General features: G+C 34.5%; 1 protein-coding gene across 5 annotated transcripts in view; it reads left to right on the top strand.

Moving 5' to 3' along the window:
- The window catches only part of LOC150080653 (uncharacterized), a 213,155-nt gene that overhangs the window by 150,101 nt on the left and 45,980 nt on the right, over window positions 1-17,074 (top strand). For 4 of the 5 annotated variants that reach the window (XM_090381862.1, XM_090381864.1, XM_090381861.1 and 1 more), the window contains exons 2-3: window positions 5,216-5,350; window positions 16,724-16,801. The gene's annotated coding sequence lies outside the window, so the exon portion shown is untranslated. Of the gene's footprint in view, window positions 1-5,215; window positions 5,351-16,723; window positions 16,810-17,074 lie in introns of all 5 variants that reach the window. The other variant, XM_090381865.1, reaches the window with a different exon arrangement.

Here is a 17,074-nt window from a genome sequence, read left to right as displayed (position 1 = left end):
GTAGTGCCAGTTTCAGGTAATTTTGCTAGCCAACTGTTCTAGTGTTAAAGCAAAGCAAGAGTATTAGCTCAACTATTATGAAATATGCTTGTGAAATTACAGTACAGATATAAACAATTAAGAGTTAAACGTTCAAAAACCAAACCAAACACTCTACTCAATGCATCCTGTGGTTTCCAGCATGTAGACATGTATAGTATCTTACGTAGAGTGGCACCTGCACATCACGGTAAGGTCATGTCCACCTTACCCATTCATCCATACTAAGAGCTACAGATCCTCTTTAGTTTAGAAATTTATATGTCCCTCTTGCAATTCACTGCATTCAAATTGAATGGCATACTTTCTGTACTGGCTCTCATTAATCAAGGCAATTCCATACACTTAGACCTTTTAACAGAGGAAGACTTTAAAAATATGTTAAAGGCTTTTTAAAGTCTGAAACTAAAGGTTTATTTTCAGAAGAAAATGAACCTTCAATTTCATAGCCTATTAATATGTTGTAAAAATAGGGGGGGGGGGTATGAATCTGAGCCTGGTGAATTATGGCCTTAGTTGCCAATGTGCCATAAACACTCAAAACAGCCAATCAACCAAGTATGCACAAAACCAGATTCCAGATTTGCCCATTTCTTAACCATAATTTCTACAGAGTGCAATCATTTAATGTTTGGAACGGCTGCGGCCAACCAAATTTCAGTTATAGTATTGAGAAGTGAAGTGGTTGTTTATCAATTTGAGTAGTACATCAGATTTGGAAACATTTTGTTCCTAAACATGTGGGTTTTTTTTTTTTTTTTTTTTAGAAAAGAGCTTTTCGAGTTTTTAAGTTGATTGGAAGAAGACAACTTGGAATCAAAATTAATTCCTGGATTCTTTTGTACTTCAGTTGACCAAATTCTATGTTATTGTTAATGGAAAATGTGCAGCTTTTTGGTTGATATGATATGTCCAGATTTATCAGGATTAGTTAATTTGAAATTTTTTAGATAGGAGATAAAGTAATCCAGTGTGTCACTTAGCATAAAATTATTTGTTAGTGCTTCTTGGGTGTGTTGTTATTGATAGTGCAAATTCATAATTCATTAATTATGATATATGTAATCTGTCATTGCATGTTGCTTGATATCTCTTGTGTTGTTTGCATTTTTTTGGTTTTTCTTCCAGCAGATGTATGTGGTAATATAATTTTCAGAAGTATGTTAAATGCCATGACAATTAACAAACTTCTGAGTGGCATTCAAACTGAATTCATGGATCTATCCACCCTATCAATTGAGGAAGTGCATGAATAAGGACACTAGCTTCACACTGACAATAACTTCTGAAAATTACCACATGCATTTGCTGGATGGAAAACCAGAAAGTTTGGCAGGAGTCCAATAAAAACAAAAAATAATGCAATATCGTTTAGAATAAATTGGGGGGGGGGGAAGTTGTGGGGATTTAGTTGCACTCTTAAATATAAAATAATAACAGGGAAGAAAAAAATGTTTCTGAGATGCCATGTGACTGACTGATGGTTAAATTCAATAGGCCAAAAATTAAAAATGCATAGAGGAATGAGGTAATTACATGCTTTTAACAGATATCAGCTAGGTGAAATATCTAAGCTAGTGTATAATTTTTTTTGAAATATCCTTTCATATACTTAATGGAAACTCATATTACACAACTTTCATCTCCCTCCCATGCTGTCACTAAATCCTCTGGGAATTGTCACTGGATACTGCATGTTATGCAATGATAAACCAGCAAGTCCTGAAACAGTCATAGCAGTGTTTCTTCTTTTAAACAAATGATAGAATGGCCTCTCAGTAATGCCATTTTTCTGAATAGTGCAATACCCAGATAACAGGTTAAAAAGGTACAGTAATCATATTGAATCATGATGTGAGATATAAAGCAAAGCAGTATTCGTATGCAGATAAACTCAGCAGGGCAAAAAAGTAAAAACCAATAAAAGGCAAAGGTAATCAATTTTGATTTCCCTGATTTTACATTAAAATGTAACATTGAAATTTGGGAACACAGGAAGAACAAAATTGATAGATTGAGACATGATCTGTTGAAATAAATGTTAAGAGAATTTTGATGGCACAAATGTCTGCTGAGACTACTGTTTTTCCTGCCAACTGTAAATTAACAAAAAAAAAAAAAGTGCTAAATTTTGAGCAAGATATAAGCACAAACACAGCACATATTTGTGATCCACTTTCTCAGGAGGAGGCACACTATAGCCCCAGCAGTTTATGCACCATTAAACACACACACACACACACACACACACACACACACACACACACACACACACACACACACACACACACACACTTTCTCAGAAGTTTTGTTAGAAATGACCCATTTGGATCATTCAAATATGCAAATATTACTAAACTTTCCATCATCAGAATATATTTTCTGTTTTATGCTGGCATATATGATTGGGAATTAATATTTATTTCTATGATTAACTATTTTGCAAAATGTCTAATAAATAATTTTTGCTCTTTTTGAATTGCCTCTTTTAGACAAACCTTTAGAACTCTTCTCTTAAATACCATCATAATTTTATTATGTAGTGGAATTAGTAGCAGCTTGTGTAAGAAAGTTGTTGTTATTATAGGTAATGTTTTTAAATTTTAAACTAAACTATATTCATGGCCTTGCTGTCCTTGCACCGTAAAACCCATAAACAAACCTATATTCATAAAGCTGATATAATCACATAATTCAGCACCTTCTCATTCATGGGAAGGTTCAATAAAGCATGGCATTCACTTAGCTGTTGTTTTAAATGTTTTTTTATCCAACCAAACTGTATGGATTTGACATTGTATGCCTGTACCCATGGAAATACCATTGAATGTAGATCTCCCACTCTGTTTTCTGGCTGATTGCAGTATGCTACATCAACAGCATGGGATCTCAGAATTACATTATTTCATGTATTATGTTGGTTTGATGTACTTGTGTATAGGAATAAAAATACTGTTTTATAGCAGATTATAGTGGAATACAAAGTAGTTAAAATAATTTGCAATTAAACACACCAGCTTCATTTGATTTAAAAAACAAAATGGGGGTTTTTGTAAGCTTGCAACCTGGCCGTGAGCTAAGGTTGTCAAGTTTTTCTAAAAAAAAGGGGGGGGGGAAGATTTTTGTCAATAAAATTAGTTTTAAAAAATACAAGAAAATTCAACATTTAAGATATAGAAATAGCTGTTTCATTAGTCCTTTCAACAGCACCCAAGGATTTATTTTCCTTACCTTTAGTAGGATCAAAATATCTAATGCATATGGAAAAAAGCTTTCTGTTGCACTTGTTTGAAGCATCTGTAGTAACACAAAAGAACTGACTGCATTTAGTTGGATCATTAAGAATGCCCACAAAGTCTTCTACACTTTTAGGAGCTAGAACATTTTTAAATAACAGTTCTGATTTTGTTCTTCCACAACACAATTTTGTTGCAATATCAGAATCATGGAATAAGGATGATGCCAGTTTGTTACCACAGTCCAAACTATTATAACTATGTTTCACATTGTGGTATATTAACCCTAGTTCACATGCTGTCACACTATCGTATTTTGTTTTTTTAAAACTAACAAAATAGCTTGATAACTTGTTTACACCCACATTTCCCTTTTCTTTTTGCTGATGTTCTTTGTATTGTGTATGCTGCTTAACATCGAATTGACCACCATGACTGATAGAAAAATTCTTGTTGCACAATTTGCAGTAGGCACTATCCTCTGAAGTAGCTGGAGCCACCCATGCAAAAGTTTCTTCCCACTTTAAGTAGACTTGCTTATTCTTCAATTTCTTCTTTTTCTTGGGAGGACTAATGGACTGATTCTTTACTAATTTTATCAAAAATTATTCAGTGGCAATCTGAAAATAATAATAATAAAAAAAAAAAAAAATTTAATAGTACAAGTTTCACAAATATCAAATATTGTCTGCCAGCTTAACAGTGTATTTCAAATATGGACAGAATTAAATTAACAGTATATAATAATTTGCTAATCTTACCTCATCAACAAATAATCAAAAGCCTGCATCTCTCCTAGGATCTTGCTCTCAATTTGAGAAAGAAAACTAAGAAGAAATAATGCGCACAAGTGTTTTTATATTTAAAAATACCAATAATGGCACACAGTGTACATTAAATTTCTATAAAGTTCAATATTCCTTACTATACCTTATTAACAACTTCACATTTCAACATTTGATAAACTACATTGCATCCTTCTCCCACACGATGGACAATGAAAGTGAAAGAACAATATGTTCTGCAACTTCTTCAGTCTTTCTCACGGTAGGCAACTGTTGAAAAAAAGTTGTTGCCAACAGTTTTTGAATAGTTGCATCGTCATCTGATGGTTGTGTTAGCAACCAACTTTTAACTATATTTACCGGTACATTTAAAGCATTATTTTCATCGTAAAAAGAAGGGAAAAAAAAGGAATAAACTTACAAGCAAATTAAAAATGTAAACAGTAAAATCAACCAAAAAAATGTAAAGCTTACACGAAAAACGTAGGACCTGGCAACTCAACCATGAGCCACCACTGAGTATAACTCATTTTCTCAGGATCATTAGTTGTGATACCCCAGATTTAGGTAAAACAGGTTTGAATTTTTGTGCCCTTTCAGTCCATCATTAGTTTGTAAAACAAAATGCAAAACTATATCTGTTTAAGATCTGATATACACAGTTTTATCCATAGCCATAATGGTATCACTTGATACTATTTCAAGATTTACACTTTCAGTTTTGCATAAAGGAAACATCCAGTAAGTCTAATAAACAGCACAGGCTAAACAACTAGTGGAGTTACTACAAGAGTAACTATAATCAGTGGCAATTGCTACAGAATAGCAACTCCTGCTGATTGAAAATGACTGTACACTTTGGTGCAGCATAATTAACCGCTGAAATGTTATAAACTAATGTTTAGAAGTACTAACAATGAACTGCTGCCTGATTCACATGGCATACACTTAATATTTTCAAATTGTTTTGGGTTGCTACAAAACTGTATCACAATTAGTCACTTCCTATTTTTTATATGTTTGAATGGTATGTAGTTGAGACAACTACATACCATTCAAACATATAAAAAGAGACTAAATAAAATAAAAAAAAAAATTTATCTAATAAATCTAGTAATAATTTGTTGAATTTCAGTGTATCCTTATATGTTATAGACATTTTCATCTCAAGATGGAGGATGATAATTCCAAAAGAGTGTCGTTACTTAAAAGAATTTCTTTGTGTCCTTTGTGACTGGTATTCATGTGAAATAAGCAGATGTTGGCTCTGACATAGTATGTTGATTTTGGGTGAGTTAAAATGTATCCTTTTTAACTCTTAATTGTTCATATCTGTACTGTAATTTCACAATTAATAAATATTCTTTATTGAGGTTTCTAGTAATAGACTACATGGTATATTGTCTTAAATGATCCAAATTAAGACATTTTATTTTATTCTAATACACTTGAATTTGAAGAAATGGGATCCTTGGAATTTCCCAGAATTCAGTTAAAATTATTAAATCATTGAGATTACAAAAAAAATAATAATAATAAAATCTCAAATTAACATTTATTAAATAAACTAAAATATATGAGCAAAACGTTTTTAAATATATTTTTTTCATTACTACATAACGGTATAACAAAACAATAAACATTAGTTGATTAAAGTTGGTTAAAGATTTACCTCTGAGGTGGAAGAAGCTGGGTCCCTCCCGTTTCTGGATCTTGGTGAGCAGAGATGGATCTAGATTAAAAACAACGATCTATAGAAAGCCTATGTGCTGTGGCCAATTTGTTCATTATAGCTCAGCACAGGCTTGTGCTGAGCTATAATGAACAGTGTCAGCATCATAAGAACAGTGTAGCCAGGGCATTGTTGAATAGGGTGGGGACCCACTGTAGTACCCCTGAAGAAAAGGAAATAGAAATCTGCAAAGTCACGGCAGACCTCAGGAAATGTGGATACCCCCAGAGGGTCTTGGACAAATATATTCATAGGGTTGAGTCCAATCGTAGGGAGTGGCCTGCCCCTGTGGCTACTGCATACATTCCTTACTATCCGGGCCTTTCAGAACGTATTGTACGGGCATTGCGGGAGTGCCAGACTCGCTGTGTGCAACTTCCAGGTCGGAGGTTGCACACAGTGATATCCCAAGTTAAAGATCCCGTAGCCCAGGACCATACTAGCAATGTGGTCTACGAGATTAAGTGCCCGGATTGTGAGGAGTGTTATGTGGGGGAAATGGGGCGACGTTTAAAGGACCGTCTGGGGGAACACACGACCGCTATCAAGACTGCTAACTATGCGAGGTCTGCTGTGGCAGAGCATTTCTGGGAAAAGCAGCATCGGATCTCCCCTGAAGACGCGGTCATTACTGACCGCGCCCATGGATTTTGGGAACGCAAGTGGCTCGAGAGCTTGCAAATCGGTTCATCCAGTCACAATACTATTAATAGGGACAGGAGGATCCGTTTACACCCCCTGTTTGAGGCAGTTGTCCTCAGAAGGGATGACCGTTTCTGTTTGACACGCTCCCAAGCCACTTCCATTTCCGATACGCTCATGGAGAATGTAGATCGTGTGTCTGATGATCACGTGCATGAGTGCCATGGACCGGCTACTTAAGGATGTGTCTTAGCACTAGTAGTATGCTGTTGAAGAAGGAGACGGCAGTTCTCCGAAAGCTCCAGGTTTCATTGTTTTATCGCTTTTAACCTAGTTTATTTTAATTAATTTTATTGCTTTTAACTATATTTTAAATTTTAAATTATATTGTAACTATAATTTAATCAGTGTTTTTATTTTTATTTGCATCACATTTCATTGTATATTATTTCATTGTATAGTAAATTTTCAGTTTAATTTCTTGGCTGGTGTTTATCATTAATTATTATAGTATGGAAATTCCCAGCCCCATAGGCCTGTTTAAAGATGCTCTGAAATTATCAAGTTTTTTTTATATATTTTCTTCCCAGTTTTTTACAGTATTTTTACAATAGTATGAACCAGAGCTGTAATGCTCAATACATTCTACGTTGATATCAATATTTGTAAAATAATAAGAGAAGTTTACCTCAATATAGTACGTAGAACACTTCTGTATGATACTCCCCAGAAATTAAAACGAAAAAATCAAAAAACTTAACATTAGAGTGACAAATAATTTTAAAAATAATTAAAAATCAATTTAACACAATTAAAAATAAGAAAATTAATTAAAATAATTTAACGAAAAAAATTGCAAAACGATTTTCCTGAAGCTGACAACACTTTTCGACTATGTCGTGATCACAGGAATGAAAATTACCAAATAGGGGGGAGTATGAAACTTAAATAGGTATTATTTGTCTTTGCGCATGCGCATAAAATCCCACGAATCGGAGATGAGATATGGCCAATTGGAAACTGCAATACCGAAATTGCAGTTTCCAATATTAAACGTTTCTGTTCTGAGGTAATTGGTAACGTTTTTGTTAACTTATATTTAATGGGTCTGCCCCAAAAATCTCGACAGTACCTACTATATTGTAAAAATTTATATATTTATTAGTGTTTTTTTAGTAAGTAAAAATTTACCTTATTAGATTAATTTTGTAGGAAGAATATAAAAAATAACAATTTTAACGACAAATACCTGTCTCAATTTGAAGATCATGTTTTCTGTTACAGAAACAAACAGTTTTAAAATATGATCATCAAATAAAAACGACTTAATTAATTTTACTTTATTATATTGCATTTAATTGGAAATTTTTCAAGTCGAATTTTGGTATTTGTATAGGGCTTTGAGCAATAATTATAGTTATTTATAATTATAGGGTGTTTGAGCAATAAGTATACATTGAATTATACATAAGAATACTTTCAGAATATGAAAATTTAGAGTAATATATTTTGGCAGTTTCATAACATTTGTCATATCATTAGCATAACTAAAACTAATTATGCAGGTATTTGTTATTAGCTGTACCTTCCCGAATTTCTTTGACAAGTGCATTAGACATGACCATGGATGCCGGCAGGATATTTTGAAAGGGGTAACAGGAAAAAATATTCCGTTTTCTTCTTATTATAATAATTAGAAGAAAATCGGAAAATAAGAAATTGGGATTTCTTGTTAAAAATTCTGCAGCGGGAGAGAAAAGAATTCTTCTGTTTACAACAAAAGTAAATATTCAATGCCTATCATGTGCTCAATATTGGATTATGGGTGGTATGTGCCCGCAATTTTTTTTATCAATTATATACAATACATGCACCCATCGGTAGTGAAAACTATTGAATTCTCTCTTAGTTTGTGTTGATGACGAATAAAAGTGAAGAAAATTATAAATGTTTGTTTCAAGATATGATTGATTTTGCCTAAGAAAATGAAATTGAATAGAGACCACAGGCCATGTTAACTGATCTGGAATTAGCTGCAATAAGTGCCTCCAAAGGTGAGTTTCCTAACGTGTCTAATAAGGTCTGAGAAAAATTCAAGCAAGTTGACTGGCATCTCGGTATGGCACCGATGAAGAATTTAGTTTGCTGCTTCAACATTTGTGTTCCTCGGCATTTATTCCGTATGATTGAGCTACCACAAGCATTTAATGTTCTGAAGCTACATTTACAGAGGGAGGCTAGTGATATGATAGGGTTTTGAAGTCAGTTATATATATGGGAAAATTAGACAATATATGTGTAATGGTACAATAATTTGCACTCCACCATTATTTCCACCAGCATTATGTCCATATACGATTCGATTCAACTTGGAATTCCACGCACCCAAAACAGTGTTGAGGCTTGGCATAGAAGGTGGGCGTGTATAGTTGGACGAGCACATATTGGTATATATAGGATCATCGAGGATTTTCAGAAAGAACAGCAGCAGCTCAAATGTTTTATACACACACGCTGCATATTTACTTATATATGCGGCATATATATTTAAAATAATAAAACTATAAGTATTGCCTAAGAATCAAATTTCAATAAATTTATTTTTTAATTTTCAGTAAATATTTAATAATAGTTTTTTTAATATTTAATAATATTGTCAGTTATAAAAAGCCATTACCAGATTATGTATATACCCCGCCCTACCATTAATATCCAGACACCCCTCTGGTGATATGATTTCAAAAAGCCCTAACCAAGCACCATGTGTTGAAGATACAATTAAAAATGTGCTCATATGACTTTGAGGAGGCAGTAGTATAATTAGGAATGCAAGATGATCAACAAAATTAACTGAATTCTGGCACCGAATGATAACAGGATAATATGATCTGCAACTCGAAGTGGACAGTGCTGAAATCTTCACAAAATGACCAGGAAAACTGCTGAAGCTGACAGAATGTGACAGGAGAGCCCTACAAAATTGTCTGCCCAGAACACAGGTCAACATTGTTGCAGAACATACATGCCCTCAGTGAGATGATTGGATCAGCATCAGTACAGTGCACAGGACACTGCATGATGTGGGTTACCACGGTAGTGCAGCCGTGCAACACTAATCACCCTGACTAATGACAGATGCTATCTAGCTTGTGTAAGGCTTGCCATTTTTGTACCATAGACCAATTGAAAGCTGTGCTTTGGAGTGAAGGAGTCACTGTACATTATCTACCAATCTTGACATTTGTGCCTGTGTGCGGCAGATCAGATGCCACAGAGAAAGCTACCAGCCAGACTGTATCATCCCAACGATGAATTTTGATGATGGTCTGCAGCTGTTTTTTTTTTTGGTGGTTTGGGACCATTGGTTGCTTTGGACAAAACTATGAATGTTGAGGGTAATGTGTTGTCTACATTGTGGCAGCATGTCAGGGAAGGTCCATGCCCGTATCAGCAGGACAACACTGACATATCACTCATATTGTGATGGACTGGTTTCAGGATACAGGTGTCAGAGCTGGACTGGCCAGTCCACGGGATCCGGAAAAGTTGCCCCCGGCACATTTCGCCCCCAGTAGATAATGAATAGGCTATAGAAATGTAAATAATACACCTAATTTTTTATTAATTCTAATTTATTTTGTTTTAATAGAATGAATCAATCAAACGTAAAGGTAATCAAATCAAAGGTAATCAATCATAGAATAAATGCACATTATTATTGTTTAAAACTCGAAGTTGTATGCAATGCCTCTAAGGTAATCAATCGCATTATGATTTTGAAAATCTTGGACAATTCTTTTGATTCTAGCAGAAATTGCAGCATACTTTTTGTTTCTTTGATTGCCTGAATCACTGGAAATTAGTTGTGTAATTTTGAAATTGTGCCATCCTTGTTGTTTCTTTAAAGAAACAATGAATCAGTAAATATTTGGGAATAAAGTAGCACAATTTTCCTGAAATCCCCTGTGCCACCCCTCCATGCCGTTGTTGGTACGTTGCTGATCATTCAGTGTTCGTGTGTAAACATTCCACAATTCGATGGCAAAAATGGGTAATTTCATGCCTCTCCTTTGTCTTCTTCCAATATATGTATCTTCAAAGTAGTTTGCAATCACCATAGCTTCAATGGGGAAGTCATCAGCCTCAACTAAATCTTCAAATGCTTGAATAACGTTAGCAGGAGGAATAAATGCCAATGCCGCCGGAATCATTCGGATCCAACGAGCAAATTCATGGTCTCGTTCGTATCGAGCTTTTAAACTTCATTCTGTACCTTTCGCCAAACGCTTTGGGAAAGATGAAAAAAACAACCGGTATTTACAATACCAGGAAATTCTTGTTGGAAGGCTTGCATGGCACTTTGTTCAAAATCTGTAATAAGTCGCTGGGGTTGGAGACCCGGGTGTAGATTTTTAACTTCTTGAAGCAACTTGATGTATGTGGCACGAGTTTTGTTTGGAAGAAGCACGTAGACCACTGGAATAACTGCATCGAATTGAACCACATGAATTGTATAAAGCTGCTGGAAATGCGTGGGTACTGTGTTAAAAGTTCCATCAGAAAACCACTCCTGGCTACGTGCCAATAACTGAAGATTGTTACTAGTGGAAAAAATAAGCATCGACCCCGGAGAAGTTCGTCCTGAGAATCATACATTAAAAACTGTTGTACATTGCCATTGATAATAATTTTGTGGAATTACTAGGTCTTGGAGATTGCTTGGTAAAGCAGGAGTACCATTGTTGCATCGAACATGACGAATGGTTCCTTGAAGTGAATCCTTTTTAGGAAGTAATGCCGTGACATTGGCATGAGCCTCTGCAATAACTGATGCAACAATTTGCTGTGGCCGTTCGTTCGTGGTTGTTGCATGTTGCCGTATTTGACTGATCAATTGCGATGCTTCTGACCTTGCAGCGTGAGCTTGAGCTTGCATGGTTGTGTTTAGTTATGACTTTCACAACTGGGCCTTTCAAACCCTCTGTCCAAACACGCCTTTTGCAGGTGGAACGTTTTTCACAAACCGAGATTCCATGTTGTTCATCTAGAGTTTTCTTTGAAAACACGTAAATGTGGTTGTCATCATCTACCAATTTTCTTTTGCCTCTTATTGATGGAACACTTTTTGCCATTGTACACACAGAATTAATCAATCAAGATGCAAAAATAATATGCAGATACAGTATTGCACTGCCTGCGACGCTCAGCTTGTTCACACGATGCACCGCTGATAATGAGGCGGCCACAGAGTAGTAACATACAGAGTGGACACTCCCATAGACGACAATGGCAATTCCGGCTACATGTTAAAATCGCATAGGCAGTGGAGGCCCCACTTTCAGAACATAGAAACAGGCTGGAACATTGTGAAGTTAGCAATGTTCCTGGAGTATTTTTTAAGGTTTTGTTATTGCATTAGATAATATATCAATTACCAATTTTAAACACACACAACAACCGTTTATGACTGATTGAATAATGAAATAAAATAAAATGATAAAAAAGACTGTAAAATAATATTTACAAAAAACTTTTAATTATTTACAAAAAACTGAAATATAACAAAAATAAAATAAGTAAATAAGTTAAAATACATTAAAATATAAATATAAAAGCGATAAAAAAGACGATAAAAACACTATTAGAGCTTTCGGAGGTGTCTACCTCCTTCCTCAGTAATAGTGAGACTTAAGCGACACATCCTTAAGTACCAGGTTCACGGCACACGTGGATGACCAGGCGCATACTCAGCATTCCTTTCGCTTGTACCAGAACCAGAAGTGGTCTGGAGACGTGGAAAATTAAAACGTTTATCTCTGGCCAAAACCACCACCTCAAAAAGGGGGTGAAGCCTAACTCCCCTGTCTCTGTTCATGCTATTGTTACCAGAGGATCCAATCCACAGACTTTCCAGCCACTTGCGGTCCCAGAATCTATGCGCCCGGTCAAGGATGACAGCGTTGTTGGATGAGATCTGGTGTTGTTTTTCCCAATAGTGCTCGGCAGTCCAGGACTGGATTTAATTAAGAATTAACAACATATACTTATTGCTGTTTATTTCTAGAAGTCATTAGGTCATTATTGTCCTCTTCTCAGTTTAGGCTAATATTTCCTACCTGTAAGATCCATAAGTTGCCCTAACAGCCTGTCTACATTGCTCAGAAGAGAACTTCATGTCATGCTATAGTTATTCCTAGGTCTTTTTCGTTCAGCACTATTTGAGTGTCACACAATTGGTATGTTATTCTGGAATCATTATAGTCCTTTTCTCAGTTTAGGCTAATATTTCCTACATTTTTAGATGTATGTTTGACTGGAAACAGTAAGTTTTTTATTATTTTTGTTTATTTTTACTTATTCTATTCAATTCTCTGTTAGTTCAACTATAAACTGTATTCTTCTTTTTAATAGTATTTTTAATTTATAAGTGTTGTTGGCATTAACTTTTCTTATTTTCTAAATTCAAAATCTCATTGCTATGTACTTGCATAACTTTTGTCAGAAACAGAAGCTTACATGTTTGCATCTTTTGTCATAATTTTGGTGGTTGGCTCTTGAAAATAACTGTTTGTCTGTGTGCCTGCGCATGCGCGCCACATATTCGCTTATTTCTTACCACTTTTATACAACCTTCTCTTACTGCTTTTTGAGATATGTATTTATTATTATGGGATATTTTACTTTGCAGTGGCCCTAGTCCATAATATCCTCTCTCTCTCTCTCTCTCTCTTCACAATACACAGCTTATTCTTATATTCCTTATTACTATACATTGTTTGCACACACACGTTTCTAAAAACATGGGCTGTGCTTTTAACAATGAAAAGTAATAAAAGTGTATATAAATATCTGATTCTGAACAGTTATAGAGCTGTTCTCTATAACTGTTCAGAATCAGATAAAAAATAAATAAAAGTTTATTAATAAATAAGAATAAGCAGAATTGGAAGTTTCAAAATAAGAAAGAAAACAAGCTTACACAGCATCGGCTGAAAAAGGAGGATAATTACCACCTCATCTGTTCCCTTCTAACAATTTGTCTGATCTTTTTTAACTATCCACATCCTCAACATCAGAAGTTTCTCCCAGTCAGTTACTCTCTGGTCTGAGAGCTAATTTCCACACGTCTATCCTGTAACCATGCTTTTTTCAGTTTGTCTCTCTCTCTCTCTCTCTCTCTCTCTCTCTCTCTCTCTCTCTCTCTCTCTCTCTCTCTCTCTCTCTCTCTGTGTGTGTGTTGTCATATGAGAAAGAGTAAAAGTGCCATGAGTATTTAGTTTACTTAATCTGTTTAGAGCCTTAAACACTTTAGTCTGGTCTCCTCTCGGCTGACTAGTTTCTAAGTGCCCCAGGTTGCAGAACTTTCTTGGTAAGAATGTCCTTGACTGATTTTGATACTCTTCTCTGCACACACACACACATTCCAACAGATCTTCATCCTTCCTAAAATTAGTTTCTCCAAATGCAGCCTAACTATTGTTTTATACAATAGAATAATCAACTCCTTGTCCCTGCTGGCAGAATTGTATATTATTGGCAGAACTCCATAAGTTGCCCTAACAGCCTGTCTACATTGCTCAGAAGAGAACTTCATGTCATGCTACAGTTATTCCTAGGTCTTTTTCGTTCAGCACTATTTGAGTGTAACACAATTGGTATGTTATTCTGGAATCAATGCTACCCATGTGCATTTGTCGATGTTAAACCTGAATTGCAACTTTTTACCCCCATCTGTCTAATTTTTATAGGTTTTGTCGCAGTATTATGCCTTGATTCCTTTCATAAACTGCCCTGCTAACTTATATCATCAGCAAACTTAGCCAAGCTAGATGTATCTTCATCAGCATTGTTAATAAATATTGAAAAACATCAAATGCATCCCTGAGAGAGTGCACTAATAATATTAGTCCAGGAAGAACAGTCCTGGTTAATAATTCTCTTTCTCTACTGCCCCTTTATCCATAGCAGAAACTTTCCTGAAACTTATGTGATTTCCTAATTATTTTTTACATGCAATTCCTTTCTTACTGCTTCATAGTAACAAATCTTGTCTGACCATAGCTATTGAGCTTTGTCAGACAAGATCTCTCTCTCTCTCTCTCAATAAATCCATGCTTTATTTTCCATATAATTGCATTTCTGTCAAGATGATCCTGCATTACTTTAACCACTGACTCCATTATTTTCATATTTACAGGTCTGTAATTATACACTTCCTCCTTTGTGAATAGGAGGACCATTGACACATCTCTGGTCTACAGGACTCTTTCCCAATTCCAAGGATACTCATAATTATGGCCAAAAGCCTGCTTACCTCTTTTGCTGCTGCTTTTAATATAATTGGATACGTTCCATCTGCCTCAGTTACTTTATTCGTTTTTAGCTTCAGAAATTTATTGTGCACTTAATTATCAAAAAATTATTTAGCTCCCAGTTATAACTTAGTACCTCTGGTATTCCAATTCCTAAAAATTCCTTAACCTGATTAAGCAACCTGAACAGAATCACAGTAGTTATGATAAATATGGTTTATCCCTTTTCTTTGAGTATTAACATAAGCAAAGAATCCTTTGCTACTATTCTTCGTGTTCTTAGCCAAAGATTTCTATTAATTTGCTTTAGCTTGCTTATCTCTCCTGGTGGCTTGCTTGCAGATGAGTGACTGACTGAAGGTTTCTGTGTCTGCTAAGAATTTATAATCATTCTGTGCAATTTTGTTTCTCATCTACTAATCTCATCAGTTAATCTGACATCCATTTAAGTCTAAACCCTGAAAAATATCTCTTAATTGGTATAAAATACTTATTAGCTTCTACGTTTACTTTCCTGAATGCTTTCCATATTATTTTTATCATCAAATTGTATCGCTTTTTTTTTTTTTTACAGCCACAGCTCCTTAACCATTTGGTATCATACACATTTATGAGCCTTTTTCATTGGTTTTCAGGTCCTGAATTGATCTTTTTATGAATTCTCCATTCATTATGACATAAGGACAATTTTATGTTAAGGACATGTAATTGTTAATCGGCAACATATTCTGTAATGGAGAGTTCTGATAATGTGTCTGTTACAAATCTCAACAGTTGTTGCTTTTCCAGTTACCTCATAAACAGGGTGGCATGGAAACTGTTTAATAAAAGGTTTATTAATATGCAGGTAGAGATATTAATACAGAATTCAAAAATACCAGAAACCAAATTAACTGAGGGAAAAAAAGTCTCTGAAAATGTCTTAAAAATGGTGGCTAAGCTTTATCACTACTAATTATAAGGTCTAAATACTTGAACTAAAATACACTTACCTGTGAAAGTTTTATGAATTTTTTTTATTCTTAGTAAAGTCTAAATATCATATTTCTCAGATATCACATTACTCTCTGCTTCTTCAATGATTATTATCTTGCTGTTGAAATGCCTGCATACTCACCTACTCAAAGAGTAAATAAATTTAGAAACAAATTTTTATTTATAAAAAGCAACCATATAATGGCAATTGAATTCATCAGCAAACTTGTGCTACTAGTAAATGTTTGTAGAACAGATATGTATGATAGTGTTACTCTTAATAGTCTAAATATCATTATTTCTCAGACTTTTTCCATCTGCTTCCTCAGTGATTGTTATTTTGCTGTTGCACTGTCGCAAAAGCACTCTAAAAAAATTTAAGGAATTCTATGATGACGGTCGCATTCTTTGGTTTTGAGCAGTGAGAGTGTTCACAACTTGCATTATATCCAGTAACAATAAATCTTTTAAAATTTCGATATCTAAAACAACACTGAAGTATGTAGATTTAAATTTAAAAGACAATCTGTTGCACCCTTTTTTTTTTTTGTGATCCTCATCTGCGATAAAATAATCAAAAAAACAATAAATCAGCATCCTACCTACAGCCCTATACTAATGTACTGTTTCCTGTCCTGATACACTCAAGAGGATTTGTAATGTATGGTCTCTTAAATTTAAATCTGTATAGCAACATGTTAATAATTTAGCTACCAATGTTTCTATAAATTCATTGTTACAACACATGCACACACACACAGAAGTATTTTCCTTCTGTATTTGGTATACCTGTGTGATAATTGAATGTCCTTCAATTTGCATATTAGAAGTAAGAAATACTTACTAATATTTGAATCTTATGGGTTTCATGGCTTACCACCTGTGAAAGCTATACTAGATTCAGTGCTACTTTAATAATTATTAATATGGGAATTAAAATACAGTGGTATTTTAAATTAGTTTATTTTGTTATGCTAATCCATATACTTATTCTGTTTATAGGTTTACAATAAACCCATTATCTGGACAGAGTTCATATTACTACATATCATGGAGGAATGTAGCACTAGCTTCATCTTTGTAAGTAGGTTGCCTCATTTAAAAATTAATACGTATGTGCATATATATGCAGAAATTTTTTTATACTTTGTGAAGTTCCTGTTTTGAGTTTAAGGATACTATTCAAGATTTTGTTCTGACCCTCCAACTTTTGGAAATAACAAAAGACAAAAATTTTACTACATCTAGGTTTCACACTTAAAATATAGAATACTGCACACATTGCCTAACTTGTTATGATAGTATATAACAGATTTATGGTACTCATTGCAAGTTCATTCCTATGCATTTCAG

This window comes from Mastigoproctus giganteus, chromosome 9 (genome assembly GCF_048544385.1).
Source record: "Mastigoproctus giganteus isolate SK-2022 chromosome 9, ASM4854438v1, whole genome shotgun sequence".
Classification (NCBI taxonomy): Eukaryota; Metazoa; Arthropoda; class Arachnida; order Uropygi; family Thelyphonidae; genus Mastigoproctus; species Mastigoproctus giganteus.
Note: the sequence above shows the minus strand (reverse complement) of the source record. Positions and strands in the feature narration are given on the sequence as shown.